The sequence below is a fragment of the Achroia grisella genome, unplaced genomic scaffold (genome assembly GCF_030625045.1).
Source record: "Achroia grisella isolate CSIRO2021 unplaced genomic scaffold, CSIRO_AGI_Agris_v1 utg782, whole genome shotgun sequence".
Lineage (NCBI taxonomy): Eukaryota > Metazoa > Arthropoda > Insecta > Lepidoptera > Pyralidae > Achroia > Achroia grisella.
The window spans coordinates 2,317,549-2,345,055 of NW_026713022.1; the positions used below are offsets into that span (position 1 = coordinate 2,317,549).

At 31.9% G+C, this 27,507-nt stretch overlaps 1 long non-coding RNA gene across 2 annotated transcripts in view; it reads right to left on the reverse strand.

The window, feature by feature from the left end:
* Positions 1 to 220: 220 nt before the first annotated feature.
* Positions 221 to 27,507, reverse strand: part of LOC131851301 (uncharacterized) — a 126,531-nt gene continuing 99,244 nt past the window's right edge. For both annotated transcript variants that reach the window (XR_009357871.1, XR_009357870.1), the window contains one exon: positions 221 to 285. This is a non-coding gene — a long non-coding RNA (uncharacterized LOC131851301). The remainder of the gene's footprint in view (positions 286 to 27,507) is intronic.

Here is a 27,507-nt window from a genome sequence, read left to right on the forward strand (position 1 = left end):
ATTTCTAAATATTTTCACTGCAAAATGTAATATTAATCAAGGCTCGAAAATTCGCTTCGTTCTCGGTTCTCTGTGCCTTCTCGTACATGAATCAGCCTTTTTGAAAATATTTATTTTAATCACATTGAAAACCAAAATGAGTTTATGACATTATGATTCCAGTTTCATTTACAAGGGTTGCGGTGAGTCTGGAATGCATAATTGTTTTTTTTAAACTTACCACAAAGATGGCCAAGGAACATATGGTCCGCCCGATGCTAAGCGGTCACCGCAATCAGTAGCCGCCTGTAACAATAAAGGTATCATCAGTCAAACGTCGCCGACTTTCATAACATACATGATAGGTGAGAGGTACGACTTATACGATTTTATATTGTATTATGATACTTTGCAAGTAATAAGTAATAATAATTTATTGAAATCATAGGTTACATAGTTAATTTGTACATAACAGTGAAAATAAATTTAAACATATAGGTATCATTATGCCATCTGAACTAGTATAGAATTATTCTTTATCTCAGGTTCACATACCTTCCCATAATGAATTATTTTCTATTTATTAACGTATTTGTGTTACATAAACAAAAAAAGGAAATAAAAACTTAAAGACAGAGGTAGAAGGCTTCTAGAAAGTTCTTACGTAAAAAAGAATACGTAAAAATTGGAAAACTTAACAAAGCTTACATGAAGTTATAAGCCTCAGGGCGAAGTCGGGTTATCTACTAGTCAAAATGAGCTAAGTGGAAAGTTGACACTAAACTTGTTAACAATATTTTCAAATACAATGTCATGAAACTTAGAATATACTTAACGAAAATAGGTACTAAGAAAGATAAACCAGTCCTGAGAGATTGAGTGACTTATGGGGAGGAATGACGTCTCATCTCGACCCATCAAGGAAAATTGAACTAAAAGCCCCCCCGCACGGCGCGGCGTACCGCTATATTTCGTTAACGACTTTTGCAATAATCTGAAAATTGTATTAGTACATTCAGATGTCGCTTTCATGTTCTATTGGATATTGCATAGATGGATGTACCTTATGCTAAACTTGTAAATTACTTTTTTTTGTAGAACTTCTATGTATTGACACTTATTGGTAGACGGTTTTTTGTAGAGAATGCGTTTAGTTAAGTAAATTTACCCTTAGTTTTGCCAGAGCTTGAGACTTGTACAAAGTCATTTGGTGGATACATGAGGAGCTGTGTGATGCGTGAATCGTGTATATAGGCTACAGTTACCATTACGTTGGTCGTCAGTTTGTTTAAGAGAATTTTCACTTTGTTAAAGAGAATAATCACATCTCAGAACAGTATACAGCGCGATCTACTCCCAAGCTAAGTAGAGCTTGTATATATGGATATTTTTTTTATAAATGTGTACATAGAAAACACCCAGACCGATACAATCAATCATTACGAACATAAATGATTATGACGTATGAGGAATCGAACCCACGACCATTCCGGGACCAGTCCGCGTGAAGCTCGACCTGACAATGTCCACTGCCAGCAATGAGACCTATTTACTGGCAGTTACTATTTCCCATTACTAACAATCCCCTTCCTCGTAACCAACCATTAGATACTCGTTTTTAGTATTTATTTAAAGAAGTGAGCGAATCCATTTAGGAGGAAACGTATGCTTCAAAAACTTAGGGTTGAAGCGTGTCCGGCAATTGACGGAGGCAATTGCGTGATGGATAGCGTAGTTTAAGGTAGGGCGCCCCGAGGTACGATAAGCAATGTTGGCTAAATAAATAATGAAACTAAAGAGTACATACTTAAGGGATTTATGCACTACTTGCTAGTCCCCGCGGCTTTACCTTTTTTTATTATAAATAAGCAGACTAAGTTCATCCTCATGAGACAATCGATTTTCACGTAAAATTTTACTAAGATCTATTCAGCTATTTAGTCATAAATATGTAACAAACAGACTGACTGACAGACGCACTTTCGCATTTTGTAATATTAACTAGTTGACCTAGCAAACATTGTTTAGCCATATAAAGTAATATTGCTATAAAAATAGGAGTTGGTGGTAGAAAGGTGAAACTTTAGGAGTATATTTTTTTCGAGTTGGTCACCCTTGTTACTTAGGGGTATAAACAAATTACAACCTCGTAGACCACGGTTGCTCAACCAGTCTAGTGGATGACCAGTTACCATCAGGTAGACCATCAGCTAGCTTGCTATTCCAGTAACATAAAAAATTACATATTTAAAACTATCTTACTTATTGTTTTTCTTATGTATTTTTATTTTACGTTTTTTTTATTATTTTATGTAATGAACTCACTGCCCGTTCCCATAACACAGGGCTCCCCTATAATGAAGGTATTGTACATTCATATTTAGAAATATTGTGATTGGAATTCATAGATATTTCACTAACAATTTATATTCTTAGATTTACATTCTAAAATGTGTATTAACATTTATCTGTTACATTATTATCTATTATTTTTACATGTTTAGTCCACCACCAGGTTGAGAAATTACTGTATTGAATAGGATACCTTTTATCCTTATTTAGGAGCATAATCTCGCGATACTCCTAGTTATGTTACAAAAAAAGATTGAGGATGAGTAATATTATTATTAGTATTTCAGAGGAGTGTATTCATGGAATGAGTAACTTTATTCTAATTCAACAGAGAAACTGCCTCGAGCTCGCCGGAATTTCGTACTTAATAATTCTACTTATTAATTAGGTCTGTATTTCCTAATTAAATAATACATTCCGATGTTCTATAAACAACGTTATATTTATACTCTCAGATCACGTAGGCAACCATATGAATTTTATATAGGGAAAATAAATAATTCGAATATAAATTATGTATGACTTTCAAATAACAGGCAATATAAACTACAAAACAACATAAAATTAGAATATAACTAAGTAATGATTATGATTAGTATATTAACCTGTTAACCGGGGAATTCCTTTTTTAATTACGCAGCATATAACGGGCACTGTCTCTCACTAGGACGTGTCAGCACTCACGTACGTCAGCACAATATAAATTAATGTATATATTTTTGATATGTAATATTCCACCCGCTTCAGGTTCCAGGGCGCAGCAGAAATTAAAAAATGTAGGTATACATATGTCCTACACGTACACAAAAGTTTGACGTTTGACGTATTTATACGTCCCGCAGAACGTATAAATACGTCAAAGCGGGACGTATTAATTTTTTAAAATAATAAAGTTAATAATATCAAAACACCACTATTGTAATTTTATAAACCTGCTTCAAAATAGAGAAACTTATTAAAATGAAAACACATTTTTAAGACTATATATTTAGACGCGTCATCTTGGTTAAATGAGTTTAAAACTGTTATATAAACTTGCCTATAGGAACATTTTTAATGCCACATGATAAAAAAATAAAAATATTTCCAAATTTTTTTTTTAAGCCGTGCCTCCTTTATATCCTAGATGTACAATAAAAAAATAGATTACAACCTATTTCTGTTCCATCTAAAACACATAAAAAAACATAAAATTTGATCAAAATTGATTTAACCGTTTAGTAAAAGTATGGCACCTAATACGTGAATTTTATATATATAAATTTTACTTTTCTGTAAATTGTGAATGTATTTTTAATATCCGTGTATATATGTATTTACCACTTTTTATATGTGGTTTAATTCATCTTCCATTTACAATCCAAATATCTGTCGTTTTAGGAGTCGGCTAGATATTGTTTACACTTTTACTTTTTATTGATTTTGATAGCAACTAATGCGTTACATTCAAAACATTACTCTGTCGTAAATCATGTGAGAGACAGAGATCATGTCTGTCACAACTTGTTTCTCGGAGAGGATTGAGTGAAATATTACAAGCCTCTGACAATGTTTACTCAGTAACGATATTAATTACTACGTAACGTGCTAAAATCTCAACATAATGACTATGTTTACGTAACAAAGGAATAAACATGTTAAACATAAAAGATGATATAACAGTAATGTAGTCTGTACTAATAATAATAATAACTAATATAAATTTGTTTAAGAACTTTGGCCGTAATAGTTTACGGTAAGACTTACTAGATTGCGCTGTGTCAATTTAAAACGCGCAATAATTTCGTTTTTATCATAACATGTATTCTTGATAACACAAATATTATTGTCCCTCTCCGATCGATCCCCCGTCCAATTCAAACGGGGATCGATATTACGACGGCCTGAGCAGAGGTTCAAAACCTAAAAAAAGCCGTTCCATAAGTCCTTCCGGGGGTTTGGAGTGCCATCTGCACTCGCCCCCTATCGTTCGATGAAGCTGTAAAGGCCAGCTACTTGTGGGCCACAACTTTAGAGTAGTCCGAGATTAATTAACAATAAAATATATATTATTGTCAATTAACTTTGTCAAGTCTTCTACTTGTATATATTTCTAGAACCTCATATAGAGTACATTTTTTTTTAAAGAAAACATCAAAGGTATTGCACAGATTTAGATTTTTTTAAATTATTTGATCGTTGTAGACAACGACATTTTAGAGTAATGTACATAACATAAAATTACTTTGGTCTAGAGTCTCGGCTTATATATATATGTATATAATATATATACAGAACTCAGAAGTTATAATCACCTGGGCGAAGCCGTACCAAGCCATTAGTTTACATTTACATTACACCATATTGAAATTACAACTAACATGACAGCATAATTTCAATTGTTTTGTATCAAGATAACATTCAATTTTCTTCTCTATCTCATCGGTTTATAGTTGCATTTTCTCTAATCAATTTCGCTGCTGGAAAACAATGACAAGTTGACGACAAGTCATAAATGACGCTCATATAAACTAAACAACCCTATAAAAGAAATAACTGTTTTCAGATACAACCGCGCCCTATGTGTGATTTTGGATGTCATCTCGTAAAGAAAATCTATTTATCTGGTGGTACGATTTACGAGTAACCTCATTTCTGGAAAAATCTAGGGATTATGTCACAAACTAGCGGTGGTCGTTACTTCGTCCAGGCGTACTATACTGTATATTTGTAGGTAGCGTCTATTGAAAATAATTAAATGACAAAAACAATTGATGGGTTTATATGAGGCCGTCGGTAGTCCAGTAGTTTAGCACACCGCTTTATTTCCGATGGTCGCGGGTTCAAATCCTTGCACGGTACAAATATTTGTATTCATAAGTACGATTGTTTGTAACGGTCTGGATGTTTTCTATGTATTATGTATGTATTTACCAAAAAAGTGTTTATATCAGTTGTCTAGTACTTATAACATAAGCTCTGCTTACATTGGGACTAGATGACGTGTGAATTATTAATATTATTATTATAACGCTACCTATTATTTTATTAATTAATTAAATAACAATAGTAGATTGTATATTTTTAATAAGAAACAATTACTAATTTACCCCTTTTGGTTGATTTTTATGTTCTATAGTCCTTTATATTATACTATATTTAATATAAAGAACTTAATTATTGTCACATATATAAATTATTGTCGACTTGATCTGATAATAATTTATTCTGTAAAAAGAATATTCTGATTCTGGAACGTTTTTACGTATATTATATATGAAAACGTTAACATACAAACAGATATTTTTCACTACGTCACGATTTTATAATTCTATAGTATGGACAGACGTATATTTAGGGCTAAATTTCTTATTATTACTCATGAATAGTATTACAATTTATATAATCTGCATTACGATGGATATTTTTGTTTCATTTGATCAGGTAAATCTCTGAACTACCAGTGAGAAAAATACCAATTTGCATTCGCTATCGAAATTCTTGTGAAAAATTATTTTGTTACACGTCACGCTATAATCTACAGGGGCTTAGTAAATGGTTAAAAATCAGAATGAATGCCAAACGAAAAGGACGTAATAATGCGCGTACTTGATGCAATGAAACGTGGACAGGGGATGATGGTGCCGCCATTAGTTTTCAGTTAAGGGGGCGAGTGTAAACGCGAGGCACTGCTAGTCTCTACACATGAAGAGACCTAGGTATAGATAGGTATAGGTAACCGGAGTACTAAGATTTGTTCGACGGACATTCATACTTACGGAGGCATCACATGTTAGTCACCTTTTTCTCTGTCTTATCCTCATCCTTCAACTAAAACACAGCTTACAAAGCAAGCTGCTACCAAGCTGAAACAACTGACTCTTCCGGAAATGAAATATTACAGGCACTGATAAAGCTATGTAGAATGGTTAGTTTAAAATACATTCAGTAATGTAAACTTCAGTCCTGTTTTTTATAGCATCAGTAAAATAACGGCTATACGTTTTTTTTATTTACAATACGGATTTTCTCCTGTAATAATTACAATGGAACAAAAAAAGCAATGAAGTGGTAAACGCGTCGTGGGAGTTTATGATCTTTTGTTCCGTGAAAAAAGGGCACATGGGGTCGGGTTGAAAAGATTTATTAAGTGAAACGAGATCGCTGTCATGAAACCTGAGTAATTGCTGCGGATGTGGCAAATCCGCAGATAAAGCCCTAAAGCACAGAATATATAACATGCCTAAAGCGGGCGGTTTCGGGTAGTCTACCAATATTCGGCGTTACTGTAATTACGGGCAGAACAATAACTGAGTTTACGGGGGAGAAGATGGGATTCTTAATTATTGTGGACTAATATCCTTATTGCCAGCATTGTACCATGTCAGGTTGACCTCCACGTGGTTCACCCTGGAAACCATCGTGATAAATTCATGGTGAATTTATCACGATTAGCTAACTGACCCGGCCTCATACTCATCTTATCGTCCTTCACTAATGCCCCGCCAGAGTAAACTGTTAGCGCATGCGGGAGCACCATTCAATTATTATCATTCCTTAAAAAACTCCCTTTATAATAACTGTTTTTGTGTACACAGTGTTTCCACTTCTTCATAAATAAATTCACACATTAAGGTGCTTGCAAAAGTGCGGCTTTATGTGAAAAGTATTGGGAGGTGATATTTTGTGACATTAATTTCAAAATCTAGCACAAGTATTACAATATGGTGGTTAAACTAATTGAAGATTTTTTATGTGTAAAATTAATAAGTAAAGTCACACTAGAAAGAGAACAAATGTAACCAGCAGTGACAAGGGCGAGTTTATATACGTATATAAAATTCTCGTTCACACAATGTACCACACTCCTAAATGGCTTGGCCGATTTTTATTATATGCATAATATATGCATATGCCGATTCTTAGACTTACTGATGAATATGCATATAAAATTATGAAATTTATATGCATATTCATCAGTAAGTCTAAGAATCAGCTACTATATATTTTTCAAACCCCTAAGTGAAAAGGGTTGTCCAACCCTAACATATTTTGTTGGCTTTAAAAAATACATACAACCCTAAATTATCACACTTCTATCACCGACCATTTTAATTTCTATGGTAAAACAAGGTTTGCGGGGTTAGCTAGCTAATATACATATATTGCCTGTATCATATATATATATATATATATATATATATAGGCAACGTAGAACTTGCCGAAACCTTTTAAGTTACACACAGAGTTGAAATGGATGTTGTAGGTTTTGTTCTCAGAAAGATGTATTAACCATAAGTGATATATAAGCTTTAGCCTCTCTTAACCACTTTACTAACATTGTGAGCCAATTTATTATGTAACTAAGGATTTTTTTTAGATAAACGTAAACAATGGAAATATAATATTTTGGTATCCCTTTTTGAATTAAAGATTAATTGTATTATTAAATTATCACATCATTAATAATATTTTATACAAAATCTCTGTTACGCCAACAATTATAAAACCAATGAGGATTATTATATACTTATTCGTATTGGAAAAGGTTGTCATGGACAGTTTGTGTTAATTTATCGGCTGGTGTTGCCATAAATCGTTACGTTTCCCCGCTTTAATTACCGCTCGTGTCGCGCTCCGAACAACGGATCTTGCCAGCTACAATTAATTGTGTAATTACTGCACCAATTTTAAATCCTTACATGGCCAGATAGTATAAAGGTAAAGGGAATTGGGTACACTTTAGAATACAAGGACTATTTGTTATTATACAATATGTTGCCATTATGATATAATGTAGGAGTTAATTAAAGAGACCATTTTAGTATTAGTTCAAAAATATCACTTACGTAATAAAATAAAGCTAAATATTTAAGTGAAGTATATCCAATAAATTAATGAAAATGTTGTAGTCTAACAAATCCTAAGGAATAGAAATGTTTCAATAGAAAATTAATATTTTTGCAACATTTTGACGACCTCGGTGGTCTAGCGGTCTCGCACACCGCTTTACGTCCGATGGTCGCGGTTTCGATTCCTCGCACGGCACAAACATTTGAATACATGAGTATGATTGTTTGTATCGGTCTGGGTATTTTCTATGTATAATATGTATGTATTTACGAAAAAAATTATCTATGTATTTGTATCAGTTGTCTAGGACCCATAACACAAGCTTTAGCTAGCTTAACTTGGGTCTAGATGGCGCTGTGTGAATTGTCCTGAGATTATTATTATTATTATTTTAAGATTACTAACTCTTTCTATCTGTCTATATGTTTTTGATTTAAACGACAAAAAGTACGTAATCAAAGTCAAAACTTGGCAGAACAGTAAAAATTTGGCTTACTCTATGAAATAGTAAACACAAAAATTGAATTACAACCTAATCAGAATTCTATTCAATTAGTACAACATTGTTATGATCATATGATACAACATAATACAATCATTAGTTCATTTCATTATCTTGTCTGTCACATTAGCCGGCCAGTCGCCATTGGTAACATGTGACTTTCGTAACGCATGACAAAATGGTCTAATGAAATAGACCTCTACGCTATATTACCACTAAGGATGCCACCTTTTATTATATTTAGTAACAATGGACAAATAATAAAAAAAAAATATATATTTGAAATATTATTATGCAAAGTTGGAGTCATGTCATGCCAATCTTGTTGAGCGCAGCTATTAACTTGTAAATGAAAAACAAAATTTAAAAAAGACTAACAAGAATTGTTACATTTTTAAATTAGTTTATTTTCATAAATAGTTGAATAATTAAAATATTAGGTTAATACAAAAGTATGGTCGCTAACTACGGGCCTTATAAATAAGCTCAACTCACGGTTTTTATCTCCTCGGGACAGAGTGTAACCTTTCTATCTTATTATCTTATGAGGATATCCGCAGAAGAACCAGAGTGACAGTCATAGCCCGAAGAATTGCGAAACTGAAGTGGCAATAGACAGGGCACATAGCTCGTTGGACAGATGGCCGTTGGGGCAGAGAAGTCCTCGAATGGGGACCGCGGACCGGAAGACGCAACGTGGGAAGGCCTACTGACGATCTGGTCAAGATTACTGGAAAGCGTTGGTTGCGAGCAACATAGGACAAATCGTCGTGGAAATTTTTGGGGAAGGCCTTTGTTCAGCAGTGGGCTTCTTCCGGGGTGAAATGATGATGATGACAAATGTATGATGTATGTATAACCTTCCTAACAGTTCACTGTAACTGCCTTGTTTTTTACTAATTGGAGTTTCATCGATCTAGATGTTCTATTTTGAAGTGATCCAATTCCTTTAAGTGACGGCGACAAAGTCGTCAATTATTTATTTAAGACTATAATTTAAAGTATACTCATTTATTGGGTAGTAAATATTCAAAACATTTATTCACTGTATTTTATTATATCATTATGAAGTTTTATATACTACTAGCTAGTGACCTTGGATAGCATTATTAATCATTTAAATTTAAATAATAATTATAAAAAGTATTCGTAGGCGTTTTCATCGTTTAGGCTTTAAAAAAAATTTGAATTTCAATACAAACTTTCATACCCTATTTCACTTTACCCCCTTCAATGTCCCCCTTTGAATATCATATTTGACATTCAAAGTTTGTATATATTTAGTAAACTGCCTAAGTTTCAGTAACTTTCAAGGTTCTGGCTTTAAATGTGATGATACTCCCATACAACCTTTCAACCCCTTACAATCCTTTTTTCGCATTAAAAATTAGCCTATGTCCTTTCTCATTGTCTATTTATTTAAATAAATTTGGTATACACTTAATCTTGGGTAGATTAAGTGTATAACAAATTTATTTAAATTGGTTAAAAAAGAAGAAAGTGTAAATTTGTAGTTTGTAAAAATGTCAATTTTTACTTTTAAAAATATGAGAGTACGCATGTAAATCTTCGGACAATGGCTAGTATATTATAACAATAGAATGTATGGTATATCTACAGAAATTGTTCTTATTATTTAAAAGGTGTTTATACAAAGGTTGAAGAAAAAAATGGGAATATATATTAAAATATGATATCGACCAGAACAAAGCAATTTTCCTATCGTAGAACTTGAGGTTTGACCAATAAATTATCGCAGGAAAGTTCAAGCAACAGATGTTTATGAATTGTTAATGGAAGTTTCCAATACTCTGGCCAGGTAGTTTACTGTTGACGCACCTATTTTTGACGTAACTCTGGAATACATTGTTGTTTTGATCAGAAAGGTAAATAACAACAGAACAACCGGAAAATGTAGACAGAATATACTTTATTTGCCATATACATACAGTAAAGAAAATATATATTTAGTTACAGATGTATAAAACAAATGTATGAAAATATTTAAAAAAATAAAATTACTTTAAAAAAAAGTAACTTCTAAAATTTTGTGTGTGTGGTTTGTGAATAAGACCTAAACTATTTTTCATGTACCCACCCAAGTGACAAGCGTGGTCTAAGCCAATTATTTATTTATTTTTGGACATATTTTTGCAACATTCCATTACTAGCTATAAAAACATGATGAAGTGATTTCCGAGACAACAACAAAGAGTCCATGTATATAAACGACGGTTGTCACTTATCGTCCCGTTAACTTGTTCCTTGATCTCGATTAGGCAGTCTTTGAAAATCAGCCAGCTGATACCAAAATGTAGGTATAATGTTTTTGGTTGAGTATAGCTTGAGTTGACTTCCTCATTATCCCATGTAAATATTTGACAAAGGACTATAGTTTTAGCTTCATTTGGTAAAATATAGAGTAAACAGGAAAGGTTCCTAAATTCAATATAGATTGTTGCAAATAAATCACACGGGAGACAGTTTTTTGTAAACAAACCATTTTTTTTATGATACGTGTGTCATAGTTAATAATAAGTTTTTCTTTTATGTAACTGGAAGGGCAAACAAGCTAAGGGGCCCTTAGCTTACCAGATGTTAAGCAAACGTATATAAACATGAATAGCATCACGAACGTTACGTCATCGTGTACCCCCGCATACATAAATATGAAACAGGGAAACAATAAATAAATTTTATGTATTTATTTATTTTATTTTATTTATTTAAAACTTTATTGTATTTTGTACAATAAAGTTTTACAATAGGCGGGCTTAATGCTAATAGCATTCTCTATCAGTCAACCTTAGGGAGTGCAGTGATACTCGACGGTGGTTTGTTTTTAAGAAATTAAATATAATTATATTAAATAGATTAAGGATTATACATATACGTAATAATATACTACGTCCAAATATATTATAAACATACATACATTCATATATATATATATATATATATATATTCTACTTCATTTGACTCTTAATAAATTGTGATAATTGTGGTGACGAATTGACGATATACATTGGCGAGAGACCAGTGTAAGATTAGTACCACTAATAATAATAATATAATGCCTCTGGCCATTTCATACAGCGCCATCTAGTCGCAGACCTTGTGTCATGGGTACTAGACACTTATTTACATTTTTTGTGACATACATAGAAAACACCCAGACCAAAACAAACAATCATACTTATGAATACACATGTTTGTACCGTGCGAGGAATTGAAACCGCAATCAGCGGAAGTAAAGCGATGTGCTAAACCGGACCGCTGGAGCACTGAGTCAAAGTACTAAGTTAGTTATCCCAGGCGCTAAAAAAACCTTAGTAACTGCCATTACTTATTTATTATAATTTCATTATTAAGACACGTATTACGTCATCACTAAGTGTAACATTAACCTAGTTTGGTATTTCCTGTCTGCAGGACCTATAAGTATTGATTGTAGTCTGGCACTCCGCCAAAATACAGCAACTTGAGACCCATAGTTGTTCCAACTGCAGATGTTTATATATATATAAATATGTATGTACGTACAGTCTGCAGTGGTTCATAATCCTGGTCCTACAGATCTAAGGCCATAACATCGAATCTGAGACAGTAAATTCGATTGTAAATTTAAATTACTGAATAATTTGTATCAAAATGAATTATATATAATAAGAGCCAATATTGTTATATTGGCTCTTATTATATATATCTCGTGTCTAATTTAATATATGATTATTGTTATGTACATACATTTTAATTTATATAATACTTATTATTATTTTCCTTCATCATCATTATATATATATATTACTTTTTAGTTTTCTCCTATTCATGTTATTTTACCTAACTGTTCGATATTTCAATCCGTTTCTCTAAGGTTGCCTTGAAAAGATTGCTTTTAGCAATAAGGCCGCCTTGTTGTAACTATACATGTGTCCTTTGTTATATTGTTTGTGCTTCTTCTTTACTGTATGTTGCAAATAAAGTATATTCTATCTAGCTATCTTACGGACTAACATATATTTTTTTTATATACAAAATATTTATTTAATAAATTCATACAAACACCCAGACGAATACAAACATACTCATGAATATAAATGTTTTTATCGTACGAGAAATCGAAGCCGCAACCATCGGTGTAGTGTGCTACGCCGCTAGACCACCGAGGCCGTCAGTCACATATTACGTATATCGATTACTATTCTGTTCTAAATCCATACCGTCTTCATGAATAATAAAAAATATACTGTAAGTTCTATTTTCTCTACTAACAACTTAAATCATCGACAAAGGCACTCGTCGACGTCGACTTTGATACGACATAGTGTCTGGTACGATTCGTTCGTCCATCAGACGTCTTCCTTGACTTTTGACATATGTCCCGTTCATAATTTATTTGGTTCGACAAAGCGACGAAATATAAAAGCGATGAAAAGTCGTTTCGATGAGACGACACAAGTTAGGACAGCCTTTTGTAATCTGCCCACGCGAAAAGTTTGTTCCACTTTGTATCTATCGTGCTTTTGTTTTCAGTAACTTTATTGTCCCCGTTTCATTGGATAACGTCGTTTTAATGGCAAAATATCGTTGAAATTGTTAAAGTGATAATGGCAATAGTAGTCAACGATGTTTTGTTACGAGAACGAGATTTTATGTTAACCCACTGTTTATAGTTTGTGTAATATATATTGCTTATGCTACAGAATTATGCAGCTTATTCAACAGATTACGTGATAAATCTACTTACATAATTAGTTAAGGAGTGTGGGATTAAGGAGTATTACACATATCTCTATATCTATTAATAGTATCAGAGGGAATGGTAAGGATCTATAAAGGTCTTGTTTGTAAAGGCATAATTTGTTCAGCAACGATGAGCGAAGCGAAGGTTTGGGTCTCTATGGTAAGGGTTTGAGGGGAAGAGTGAAATATAATTTATTATAATTATTCTAATCCCTCTGTTTTATTTAGAACGATTAACGACTTTTATTAAGCGCAGTAATCAATTGGTATCTAATGACATATTTTAACAAAAGTAAATAATAAACTTTACTATTCACAAATTACAATGGCCACATGCTAAACACATGATGACCAACACACAAATGGAAACTGTTGATTCTAGTTTCAGATACTAATTTCACAAATATTTGTGTTACTATTATGTATGATACATATTCTTTCAATAAAAATAATTGAATGGTTATATATCGTGCTTTCAATCATTTTGCATTGATATAACTATTTTTTATTACATTAAATAAAACATTAAGGAAAAAAAAAATACAAAAACGTTGTCTTGCAATAGTGACAAAAAATCGTTTTAATATTATGAATAAAATAAATGAATTTGAATTTAAATAATTTCATAAGTTCATAGCCCAGATTTTTATTACTTTAATCAATGACATATTGTTTGTTTTATTTTAATTTAGCAGGAGTAATATACGGTTCCAAGTAGAGCTCGCCAATTTCTCTGTCTACAAGTTATATTAAAATGCGCAGCTGTGGCTATTGCAACTTCGCACCAACCAGAGACACATGTGCGAGCCATTTGTATCTCGTATCGTACACACAGACAGAATAACAACTTATGTTATTAGAATATTGAGATTGCTTTCATATCCACATTTACATTTTATTTCTATGTGATCGATGTTGATATCTTATTTGTTGAATAAATTAAATTCCAAACTGAAAATAGTATTTTAAATTAGGAAATCAAAATTAACAATGAAGTAAATATACATTTTTTAATACTATTTAATTAATTTCATTAAAAACTAGTTTATTTCTGTCATCGTGTGATTTTTTTTATAAAAGAAGTATATGTTCGTCTTAGTAACATAACTTATCTTCTTATTCTTAAGATATATCAGTGTAATCGTGAACATTTAATTAGTATATAGATCGATACATAGAAACACTTGTATTTTGTGTTTATTAAAAAATAACAATGCATTCAATGAATATTTATAATAATTTATTTATTTACTTGCTACATAGTACAGCTTTGGATGTTACTGTATAATAAAAGTACATTAGGATAATAATATGGTGATAATATATTTGGTTGAGTATTGTGACACACAATACTCCACCAAAGTAAATTAATATTATAATAATATGAAGTCAACGTTCATATATCATATAATAATCCACTATTAATCCAAATATTATTAAACTATAAATAATGAGATCCATTCAATTAGGTATAATACGTAACTTTCGAATATGTCCTAAATTTTTATTAGAAATTTTATATATGTATTGCTAATCAGAAACTATGTATCTATTACCACCATTTCTGATAAGTAGGTAATTCAATTAATTTTTTTTTTTTTATTTCTTATAATATTATAAACGACAAAGTTTGTGAATATGGATTTTTAATTTTTGTTACTCTAGTAATATAGCTTATACATCAGAATAACATATAGGATATAAATTTCATGCGGGGAAAACCGCGGTAATAGCTACTAGGTATTATATATCTAAAAATAGGTATTACAAATACAAGCAATGAACATCAAGAGAAGACTTTCCAAATTGAAAACAGATTTCGCCTGAAGGTCGGTTTGTATTAAACATTAATCACAAAAGGTTTAGTTTCAAAATTGCTAGTACTGCTTGATTGGGGGTGAGCCGAATTAACGAGTCATTGTGAAATCATGCCATCCAAGGGAAATCGATTTAATTACAATGTAAACAGGGCTTTGAAGTTGACTATCAAATATTTGCTCTTATGTTCAGTTATAATTAATTTTCACCCACACGATAGTAACAAAGGCTCGCTCTTTCCACAGCCTATCCCACTATTACAGATAAGAAACTAGTTAAACTTATCTTTACTTTAATGAAGGCTGGTTTATTTGGATAACATTTCTTTTTACTTGAATTTATTTCTTACTAGTTACCCGCCCGGCTTTACACGAGTGTACATGTGTCATGCAAATAAACATTCCTCTTGAGTTGCTCTATCTATTGCTAAAAACGGCATTAAAATCCGTGGCGTCGTTTAAAAGATCTAAGCTAACAGACAGCGGGAGTTACTTCATTTTATACTATGTAAAGATACGAATTTGTAGTAAGTATAGATTTAGCTTTAATGATTGAAAATGAGCCTGAAGTCGGGTCAGTTATTATATTTATATTGCAGTCAATTTACCAAAAAAGATTCCAGAGGAACTGTGTGGATGTCATAGTAATTTATTAGCAATGGGGTTATTAGTCCACAAATACTATGTAATATTATATTATCTGTGACAATACTAAGAATCTCCTTTCTCCCCAAGCATATGGTGTTTTTTTTTGTGGATGCTATTGGAATGGTGCAGCCGCCTGCGCTAACCATTTACGCTGGCGGGGCACCAGTGGAGGATGACAAGATGAGCATGAGGTCAGGTCAGTTAGCCCAACGTGGTAAATTCGCCATGAATTTATCACGATGATTTCCAGGGGGAACCGCGTGGAGGTGACACCACCTGACATAGTACATTGCTAGTATTGGGTTATGAGTCCACATTACTAACTTTCCCCTTCCCCCTAGCATATGGTGTTAGTGCAGGCAGAATAAGCATTTCATCATTTTTAGTAAAATACTACATATGTAACATATACTACATACATAATTACACTTATGAATGTAGCATATGTTACATACGTAGTATGTTAAGATATATGAAAGTATACAAGCAAATAAATTACGAGCAGTTTCCGAAAAAGTTATATTTTTATATCCATGAGAAAAAGATGCCATAAATAATCGTATATTGCTTTTTTTATGCTTCCATTTGCGTTAATCACTCCGCTATCTGGGCTCAATGCCCTACAATGACTCATTTCATGTTGTGAATATGAGTATGGTTAAGGTTATGAGTCGGTGCACTATTGTTGTCATAAATGTAATGTAATGCAGTCAGTTGCAATGACATTTTCCGCTAGATTTACGTTGATGTATGGTAGGTGAATTACAGGATACAGAGGTAACTAACTCCTTATTCCTCAGAATGGCCACGCATGAAGATTACCACGATTGTCATAAATTGATATAATATCAGTGACTCTGCATACTCGTATGAATGTGTGCTCCCTCTAATATGGTTGAGTGCAATCATGGCTGGCTTCGATGCAGCTAGTCTGTTCGGGTAAAGGCTACTAATTAAATATAAATGTACCTTTTGAGACAAAAATACAATAGCATACCCTGGTAGTCACTCTCTAATTGAATCAAAAAATGAAGCAGTATTTTTATAATCGTGTACAAACTCATTTGATAAGAAAAAGTGGTAAGTCAGTTCCCCTTACTTGAAAGCATTCTGATAGCTTTGACATATCATAAAAGTCTGTAACAGACCTACATGAATGTAGATACTTTCATTTGATATATTGAGGATGTGTTCGATCGGGTGGCTTGCTTTTTAATTTTCAGTTACATTGTCTATATATCTATAGTCCATACTTATATAACTAAAGTATATAAGATAAGATATCTGATTAATTAGATGTTAGATTGCGCTGAGTGAAAGCTTATTATAATTTATTTTCAATACTTTAATATTAATATCACATGACAATTACTTATCACTACATTATTATTAAGATATTTTTATTTACTTTCAACCTATTGTTCATATATAATAAGGTAAAATATTGTTATCATATATTAGAATAAGCATTCACTGTATCAGTAATTTAATTTGAACAATAGATACTTTGATGTCACGCAAGTTGATTAAATTATAATACGTCGGTTTCCATACATCGAACATATATTAGTATATCAAAGGCCTTTGATAGTAGGATGCTATGGTTCCATTAACACGCACATACGAGTATTTTACTCGGAACGTGTCTCGTAGCAAGCCGCCGGTTAGGATTTTGTACTGAGAAGTGCTGACTCAAAGCCCTGTTGAATGGAGATAGGTTGAGGGGATTGGACACGTCGTTCACACAAAATATCAAGTTTGAAGCGTAGGCGGAATTGCAAAAACCTCCTTTTCTACACTGAAAAATAGGTTCAAAATAGTGACCACCAAACATTACTCATAAATTCTAAAATATTGATTACACGTATCCTATTACTAAATATAGTATTGGACAAACTAGTTGTAGTAGTAACTAAAAAGTTTGGCTATTTATTAAATAAATTTTGAGATCAATCAATTTTTGAGATGTATTTTGGTGTAAAATCGACGCAAATATCAATTAAATAGTCTGTTCATTATTACAAATAATTTTCTAGACAACAGTTTGACGGCGAGGCTTGTGTGAATTAGAATAAAAACTATCCTACACTATATATACATAATAAAAAGTATCTGATCGCTGTCTGTATATGAAACATGTGGTATAAGAGATAATTATAACAATAGTCTGTATATAATAATAACTGCTGCTGACTGCAAGATAATGATGGATACAATTTTTGTCTGTTTGTGAGCGCTGGGTTCAGAACGGCTTACCGGACTTGTCAAATTGATTGAAGTGGTAAGTTTCACTTAAACTTGTGAGTTTGTTTTATACCAATAGGTTTAAAAAATATATTATGAGTGAAAGAGAAAATCACAAGTAAAGACATATACTGTAACTTCTATAGAGTTTATAATTCCATAAACTCTAGGTCTTTATATAATTCCGTGGCCATTTTTAATATCTGCTGATGCAAAATGCTGAGTAGTTTAATTGCGTCGCATCTTCTTTTATTAATCCTACAGTAGCGTACTAGGTATTTTGTAAGTAAGCGCTCAAGTCTATAGGGAAATTATATTTGTGTTCGGCCTGTCTGTTATAGTTTGAAGCACTCTATCTATTTAGGCTGCAATCCACTTATTGATACTGTGAACGTTTTAATACCGTTCGCCACCTGTATCTATGAGTTTTCTCTCTAATTTTTAATAGGTACTGCTAACTTCTTTTGTCTTAGTAATAAATAAGGAATACATATCCTATCATATCATAGTATTTTTTAGTAAAAATCATATTTTTTTGGACTAACTGAAAATGTTCGGCATTTTCAGTCAGTCGGAAAAATATAAGAATTTTTTATACTTAAACATAGACTAAAGGATGTGGGCACTAGTGGTTGACTGGCATATTTAGAGTTGATATTATATATTTCAAGAAGGCCACAGTGTGGGTTAATGAACGTAACGGAAAGAAAAATTAATAAGTAATATAGGAAGCACAAAGCGGAAATTAAAACTTCTTTTTTTTTAATATTTCCTGTCCTCTCTATAATATTTCCTGTCCTCTCTATAATATTTCCTGTCTGTCTATAATCATTTTCTATCTTAAACAAATGAAAAGAAGAGACAGATTGAGGCAATAGAATCCAATTTTCGTGAAGCATGTCAGACAGTAATATTTATCGGCTGTGTTTGTTGTCATAGTCCAGAAGATATAGCCTCTATTTTCTACAAAAAAGACTAGCATTCATCGTTCGCACAATGAATGTCGGAAGCAAATACTTCAAGCGCCCAGCTACAAAAGGGGAAATAAAAATCTTTTCCTGTTGTTTTAAACGTGTCCCGGAATATTGTGAAGTTTCCGTCGCTTTATTTATATACTTTGATTTATAAGCACGACTTGCGAGGGTCAGGTGTTTTAAAGCGACTACGGTTTTAAGATTATGAGTTTTTATTTCTAAGCATTAAAAAGAGGATTTATAAGTGCATAAACAAAAGGAGATAATTACCGATTAGTAGAACCATGTAATCATAAATGATTACACCGATTTAAGATGGATCTTCTTTCATATCTTTTTAAAAGTATAGGTATTATCTTTTCGATATTGTAAATTGTATTTTTGAATCTTATTTAATAATATATAAGATTCAAAATTTACCAACGCATCTTTCAATATGACATTGATAAGAATTGTTGTGGTAGCCATATTTATGGATTTATTATATAACTAAAAATAATTGTAAAACCCATCTCGGAGTTGTCAAGGACATTATCAGATCATAGTCATTTATATCAGAGTAAGCACATATCCCCATTTTCCGAAGTATATTTTAATTCAAAATGGGAGGACCTACTATTACTTTGATTTGTTATTGCCTTTCCCATCATCGTAGACACAATCAGATGTATTAAATCTCTAGCCCATGACGCATTAATTAAGATATATCAAATTGATTCAATAGAATCATTCTTACTAATGGCTATAGTAAATCCATTATAAGTGTTGTAATCTAGTTGTCTATTTAAAGCCAGTGATAAGTAATGTATATAGGGCAATTGGATTGTCAGTCTAGCGGGCTTCCTGGCCGTGTTAGACCGCCCAGTTTACAGCTGGCTGACATGCAAAGGTCATAACGGACATAAATGTCTTAGAATAAATTATAATGTAACAGTTACAAAATTAGATTTGAAATGTTAGGTTTAATGGAGTGAGTAGTAATTGGAATGTTACATATTTTATATGTAATAATTTAATTTACAGTTTGGTCGAATGACTCATAAAATTTAATTATACCTAAAATAATTTCATAGAACGACTACAGTAGATGAGAGGATTAGAACTGCTTTGTTGTATGGACAATGCACACATACACATGTCTATACTTAACTATAACTGTTGGTATATTACCTTAGAAATAGGTTATATAGAACAGCCGTGTCTACACGAAGTTACTAATTAAAGTGATGTAAGGAGTGTCTGAAGAATGTAGTATAGTTGTCTATGGCAACCTATTTTATCGGCTTACGAAAACAATGTCGATGTGTATATATTTATTTTAATTGTTAGTTCTGTAAGATATATTACTGTATTGTTTTCCTATTAAATAAATAAATTACGTCTAAGGAATATATTGTATAACAATCTGGTATAAAGTTACATGGATTGTAAATAACTTGAAAAACAGGGTACTTAGTATGTTTTGTGCGAAGGCGTCTCATCGAATTTTGTAAGCTTTTTTCAACGAGTAAATCTGTGTGTTTGAAAAAGTTGAGTCGAAGTTGTGTCGCGAAAGGTATATAACACACAGTGGTGAATATATGATTATTTTATATGCACTATGTATTAAATATGTATATTTTTTACACTATAGATATTTTGTAGGTATTTAGGGGTGAGGGTCATTCAGGTGTCATTCAGTGGCGGATTAATGCTAAAGGCAACTGTTAAATAAATATACAAATTAATTATAAAAACAAAACCTAACTTTCGGGCCCCAAAAATTACAGGCTTTACGCACGTGTCTAAGTTGCCTAGGCCTTAGGTGCCCCTGCTGTCTGTGTGGGCAAAGGCACCTTAATCCTTCGCAATGACAACATATGGGCATACTACGGGCGTTACATGATCATTTAATATCCGTATAGCTATATATCAATAGGAGACGGATTCCACTGTCCATCAATTGTGATGTAAAGTTATTTGTGATGTCATGACATGACATGACAAATATACGAACGATCCATCTATACATATCAATAAAATTGGAGTGTCTGTTTGTATAACCGTATTGAAATAATCGTTTTTTACTTCATGCATATGAATATAAATACGGTGCATACACTATAATAACATTTTTTACCATTTTTGTCTGTCTGTCTGTCTGTCTGTCTGTCGGTCTGTTTGTTCCCCCTAATCTCTGAAGTTGGTTAACCGATTTTGTCGGTTCTTCTTTGACAGGTAGCTGATGTAATAAGGAGTAACTTTGGCTGCTTTAATTTCAGAAAAAATCATTTTTTTTAGAAAATTAAGATAATTTCCACGTGGACGAAGTACAACTACAACCACGGGTACAACTAGTCTGACATAAACATCAACAGAACACGATATAGATTTCGCCATAACGCCTGTACTCTTATGCATTTCTATTCCTGGGAACCAAAGTTTTCACACGCGTCTGTACTCAGTAATTTCAATTGGGATGAACACTTTATAATCCTTCTTTGCGATAGAAATAAGTGACACAGATGTATCTTGTACACATCTATAACTTTATGCAATGTTTCTCTATTTTTTTTTATGAATCTATCTGAATAAAGCTTAACAAAATTTGAGGTGTGTATTACTGTATATACAAAACTTCGTTATAATTCTTTTATTTTATATTTATGTATTTTTATAAAATACGATAAAACTCTTATGAAAAAAGTGTACATAAACTTAATAATGTTTAGGATTATATATCTCTTGATAAAGTTTATGTTCTATTTACAAATTTTTATTTTTTATTGTGGCATAGGAGAAAATACGTTTTCAACCGACGTCTAAAAGCATAACGTTCTCAATTAGACTTTATTTTTGTGCGTATTATACGCAATATTTTTTATACAACAGGGTAATTTAGGGTTTGTTGTTTTATAATTCACCAATCCGGACGGGCAAAGAGCATGGTATATGATTGAAGCCTACGAAATGTTTTTTTTCTGAGAAACAAAATTGAAAATTCTAATATTTAAATTTAGAATGTAAATGGCGATTTTATCATGCCAGTTCTTTTAGCTATGCATTTCTAATGCCGACTATACACGGTCTATTTAATTAGGGATAGACGCGTGATATTTTATGTCCAGGGCTATTAATGTAAGTGTTGCCTCTTGACCCCTTTCCGTTATGAACACCCGTTCATCCGATAAGTAGGTACGTGTAAGACGTACAATCATCAAATTGACATCAGATTGATGTGGGTGCCGATGTAATCTCGCCGTAGGGGCTGATCGATGTCCCTCGTGGGACCAGTTACGTGATCGCATGACGAATAAATAACAAGTAGACAGTAGAATTATGGATAATTATATACAATTATAACTAATGAATAATTATTACAATGGTATATTTTTATTATTCTCATAGATTTAACACGAAGCATTTGAATATATCCTGTAACACAAGCGGAATATTTTTTAAAAGTGATTGAATTTTTAAATTGTCATAGTATATTTTGAGGTTATACAAAAAAACAAACAATATACCTTATATTGTTAATGCAGAATAGCTACAATATTGTAGAATAACAATAGAAAGCTATTGCATATATTTTAATTAAATTCCTTATTAAAAAATCGTGTAACATGTAATGAAGCTGTTTTAAACTGTTGCTGTGCTGCGCTTATGTTTTTCATTTGCAACAAAGTAACAACAGGCTGCAATATACCCAATGACTTCGTAGATATTATTTCTATGGAGTTAAAATACACTTCCTATTATTTTATCAACGTAAAAGTTTATGAGTATGGATAAATGGATTTAAATGAAACTTTACAAAAATATAGCCTATACATCGGAATACCACAGACTATAAATTTCACGAAGGTAAAACCGCGAGAACAGCTAGTACAGAAATACAAATGCTACTATACCGGATATTCGGGTCGATCAATACATTCCAGATCACACTAATCAAGCGTAAAAAATGTTATAGCAGACAGCTAGCTCTAAACAAGCTTGCGTCACTTGGGAGTAAAATAACATTTATATGAAACTGTGATATCATATTTTTTTCAAAATATTATTATATATGGATAGATATATACTTTGCAATTGTTTGTATAATAAATACCTGTAAATTGATTTTGAAGGTTTTGTTCGAATGCGCAAGATGGCTACTTAGAACAAAACTGTGTTCTATACAAACTCTTCTTTTAAGAACTATTACAAGTTATTACATGGAATCTCTTTTGGTTCAAGAGGTAGACTCTAAAATGTTGGCTGCATTAGTGTCGAGAGCTTCCTTCATGACACCTGCTTGATGGAGGGCAGATTAAGATCGCGGTGGAGATCTACGCTGCGAACGAGCAGTTAGCTATTTGAATGACCTGTAGTCTGTGTTTTAGTCATAGGTCATGATGGGACGGATGCAAGCCTTGTTTAATGTCAGCTTGTTGCGAAGCGACACTTCATTGCCTAATCTATATTAGACAGTAAAATTACAGCATAAGAGATATCATCTTAGTCCACTGGTATAGCAACGATTGAGTAGTATCGCGGGTGTTACTTAACATATGTAGTGCTGTTCAGTTATATAGACAAGACAATGTTTTCGATTATCACCAAATGGGCCGACAGATTTTTTGTCATTCCACATAAAAGGTGGCGTCAACACATATAAATGCTCTGTTTTTGCAAATATAAAAAAAACTACAGGAGTTGTCTCTGTAAATTTCATGCCTTTGCTGAATTGCATTAATTTATTCCCTCCAGCGCATTGATTGCACTCGCCTGCGATTTTTTTACGCCGTTTAACACAATTAGCTTGGATGAAAGGAAATTCTGTCGCGTTCTAAATTTGAAACAGCCATTTTATTGTGGAATCATTGAACGGTGTAATCCAATTTTTCAGCTTTGCCAATGAAATTTCATTTAACGAGTTTTCTGTGCGTTCGTATATTTTTCATATTTTTCATTTTCTTAAATATTAATATAGAGTGATAGTATAAATTCATTATCATTTATATATTATAATAAATATATACTTTAGACAGCTAATCATATATTAAGTGAATCGCAAGTGATATAATTATAAAGTCGATGTTTGTTGAAAACCGGCCTTATTTTTAATTAGCATATGCTAAAGTTTAACGTGGAATATAGACTTATTAATACGACTTCAAAAGATTAAATAAGTAATTTATTTCAGTAAAGTATTTTATTAAATAGCTATGGGTTTTAATGGTGTTCATGTTGAATTACCATGCTATATTATACAACACAATTACAAGTAATATTGTATGGAATTCTTTTTCGAGTTTTCCTTTTATTAGGTTGAAGTGTTTTGTTTTTCTAGAAAGTACTTTCGACATCAGCGATAAAACATAAATATAAAAAATCCCGTAGGTGCCTTGAACATGGGTTAGTCTTCAAATGTTATTACATTAACACGTTTTTAATAACAAAATCAAAATCCGTCCATACAGTACGATGTGACTTACAAAGAAATTTATAAACATGTTTTTATATATCACACCTCTTTTTTATTAGGTAGTGGTGGTATCATGGTGGTTTTTACTCCATCACCGCACAAAGTCAGATAAAATATTAATTACTAAGTACGGATATATATTTTCCTCCTTACAATTATTTTAATTAAATATTATTAAGGTTATATATAAACTAATTATAAACAATTATAAAGTAAAACCAGTTTGTCATTCAATATTTTGAGTATTATAGGTATAGATGTTTATAATTATAATTAAGTAAAAATTTAAAATTAATTATTAATATAACTTTAATTACGTTACGAAAACAGCGTACATTATTTTCACTGGAAACTTTACCAACAGTTAATGTTGGACTGTCAGTTTTGGATCTGCCTTCAGCTTAACAATTCTTTGTTTGTTTGACAGCTGTCAGCCAGTTTTGGAAGCCTTAGAAGAGAACTCGTAATTTACGAATAAAAAATTTATTTAGAACATGTATTGTTATCATCATCATTACATAGTATAAAACAAAGTCGCTGTCGCTATCTGTCCCTATGTATTCTTAAATCTTTAAAGGTTTTTTTAATAGATAGAGTGATTCAAGAGGGTCGTTTATATGTATAATACATGTACACATGTGCAAAGCCGGGGCGAGTAGTTAGTTATAAAGAACAGGATGTACCAGTTACCATCTGCAATATACACCAAAAGATTTTGTAAAAAGCAAACTTTTTGCAAAATCTATTGGTGTGTTTGTATTGTACCTCAGTCTCATGTGTTTTAGCTGCCGAACAGCTTGTTTTGTAAACTGCGTTTCAGTTGAAGCATTAGGCAGTGAAATTACACTATATAAGGCATACCATGACATCGTAGTCCTTCAGAATGGCAACGTATTAATGGTATCACATGATAACGTGATGTCCATAGTGCTACTCATGTATGTAGATATTGTATTAAATTAGACGCGGTCGGTAAGATTATTTGTAAGCATAATTATTATTATAATATATTTTTACCTGACACTGGCATTGCTATTGCTTACTAGATCATCCCTGTGTTACATACACTGTGATATTGTAATCGAAATGTTCTTTAAAGAAATTAACCTTTTTTTATTTTCATAATTAGGAAAAATAAACATCCCGCAAGATCCCATGATTTTTCCTAATTGTAGGTATTATTTTGTTCTCTAATTTGCCAATGAATTACATAAAAAGTTTATTGCCAATGAAATACATTACATATGGAGCCCTTATTTATGTACGAGTTTACCTACTATACTATACTACCTACTCGTCGCTAAACGTATCGATTTATTATTTTTAGCTGAATATATACTATTAATAATTAAGTAAATAGTTTCTCATGGATTTCCTTAACAGTCATCATTTATAACTCAGTGAGGGAGCGTAAATACGGACTTATTTGCGATTCAGATTGGGCATACCCACCGACGGGTAACTTTGGACAACCCTTGACAACCCTTTTGGGATTAAGTGATAGGGCCGCGAACTTTATTATTGAAACAAAAAGTACCTACATATATACACCCGAACGGACAAAGGGCTTGATGAATAATTGTTTAAAGCATTCCGATAGCAAAATGGTTATATATAACACTCTTTAATCAACTTTAAAAAGGTAGATGTTTTGAACTGGTTTTATATTTAAATAACTATTAACCGCTATATCGTCTGCTTTTTTAGATAAAATATGTGATATAATGTATATACAAATAAAATTCCATACAGACAGACACACATTTGCATTTTACACAAATTAATATGCATGTGTGCATCAGGGTTGCGTCATTTAGTACAAAATAATTTTAGTATAAAATTGTGAAAAAAGTTCTTTAAGGGTACCGACCATAATAAAATTTCTCTAAACCAACTAATATAAAACATGGTGTTAATTGCTCTGTGCTGTGCATTTTAAGAAAGGAATCACTGCAACGATTTTACTATTCTACACTAAATTGAAATATTCTATCAAGAATTGGCGCGAAATTGATTTTTTTTTATTTAGAATTCGCGCCAAACAATTTTAATAGCACTTATCATAGACAAAGTAGCTTACGCGGTAAAGTAAAATTTTGTACAACTATTTATACAATTGTGTCAGATACATTTTATAAGGAAAATGTAAAGTCTCAATAATTATTTTGCAAAAATAAAATAAAATTATATCACTATACACTATATAGGTATTTTTATTGTATCTTCTTTAAACATGAAATACACAGAAAAACGGTATAATTATAAAAATAAACTCTTGATCTTTAATTCAATTAATGCTTTAGATGATCCTTTTGTGACACAAGTATTGTAAAGCAATACTGTGAATATCTAGGAAACATTGCATGTAAGTTGGACTAAAAATTGTAATTACTCCCATGTCAATATTAAATTGAACTAATACCTCATCATAATCAACATCTCCCATCTGTATTTGAAGTACACGCTTCAGTTTATTTCCTGTTCAATAAAAAAAATATGGCAGTACATAGCCATAAAATATTTCATTTCAACGTTACAGAGCATTTTCATAGGTCAGTTTTTCCTGGAACGGTAAGATATCCCATAAAAATATATTATAAAAGTCGTCTTTCTTCAACTTTTATTATTTGGACATATTGATACGTGGTATGTGCGTATATGAATATGAAAAAGGTGTAGTTGGAACAATATCTATTATAAGTTCGCCTGTTATCCTGTTTGCGTTTTAGCTTTTCACGTTGTTTGAGCATTTCGTGAGATGAGGATCTCGGTTGTGTAAATAAAATCAGAAAATCCTAGCTAGTTTTTTAATCACTAAAAGTTGGTTACCTATTCTACCAACTTTCAATAATAAAAATCTATATGATTATGCGTATATGATCGTTAGCTAATTTGAATTTGATAAGTTTAATTAAAAAGGTTAACGTTTTGTCTCTGACCCACTGAAACCAGGATGTTTCAGTT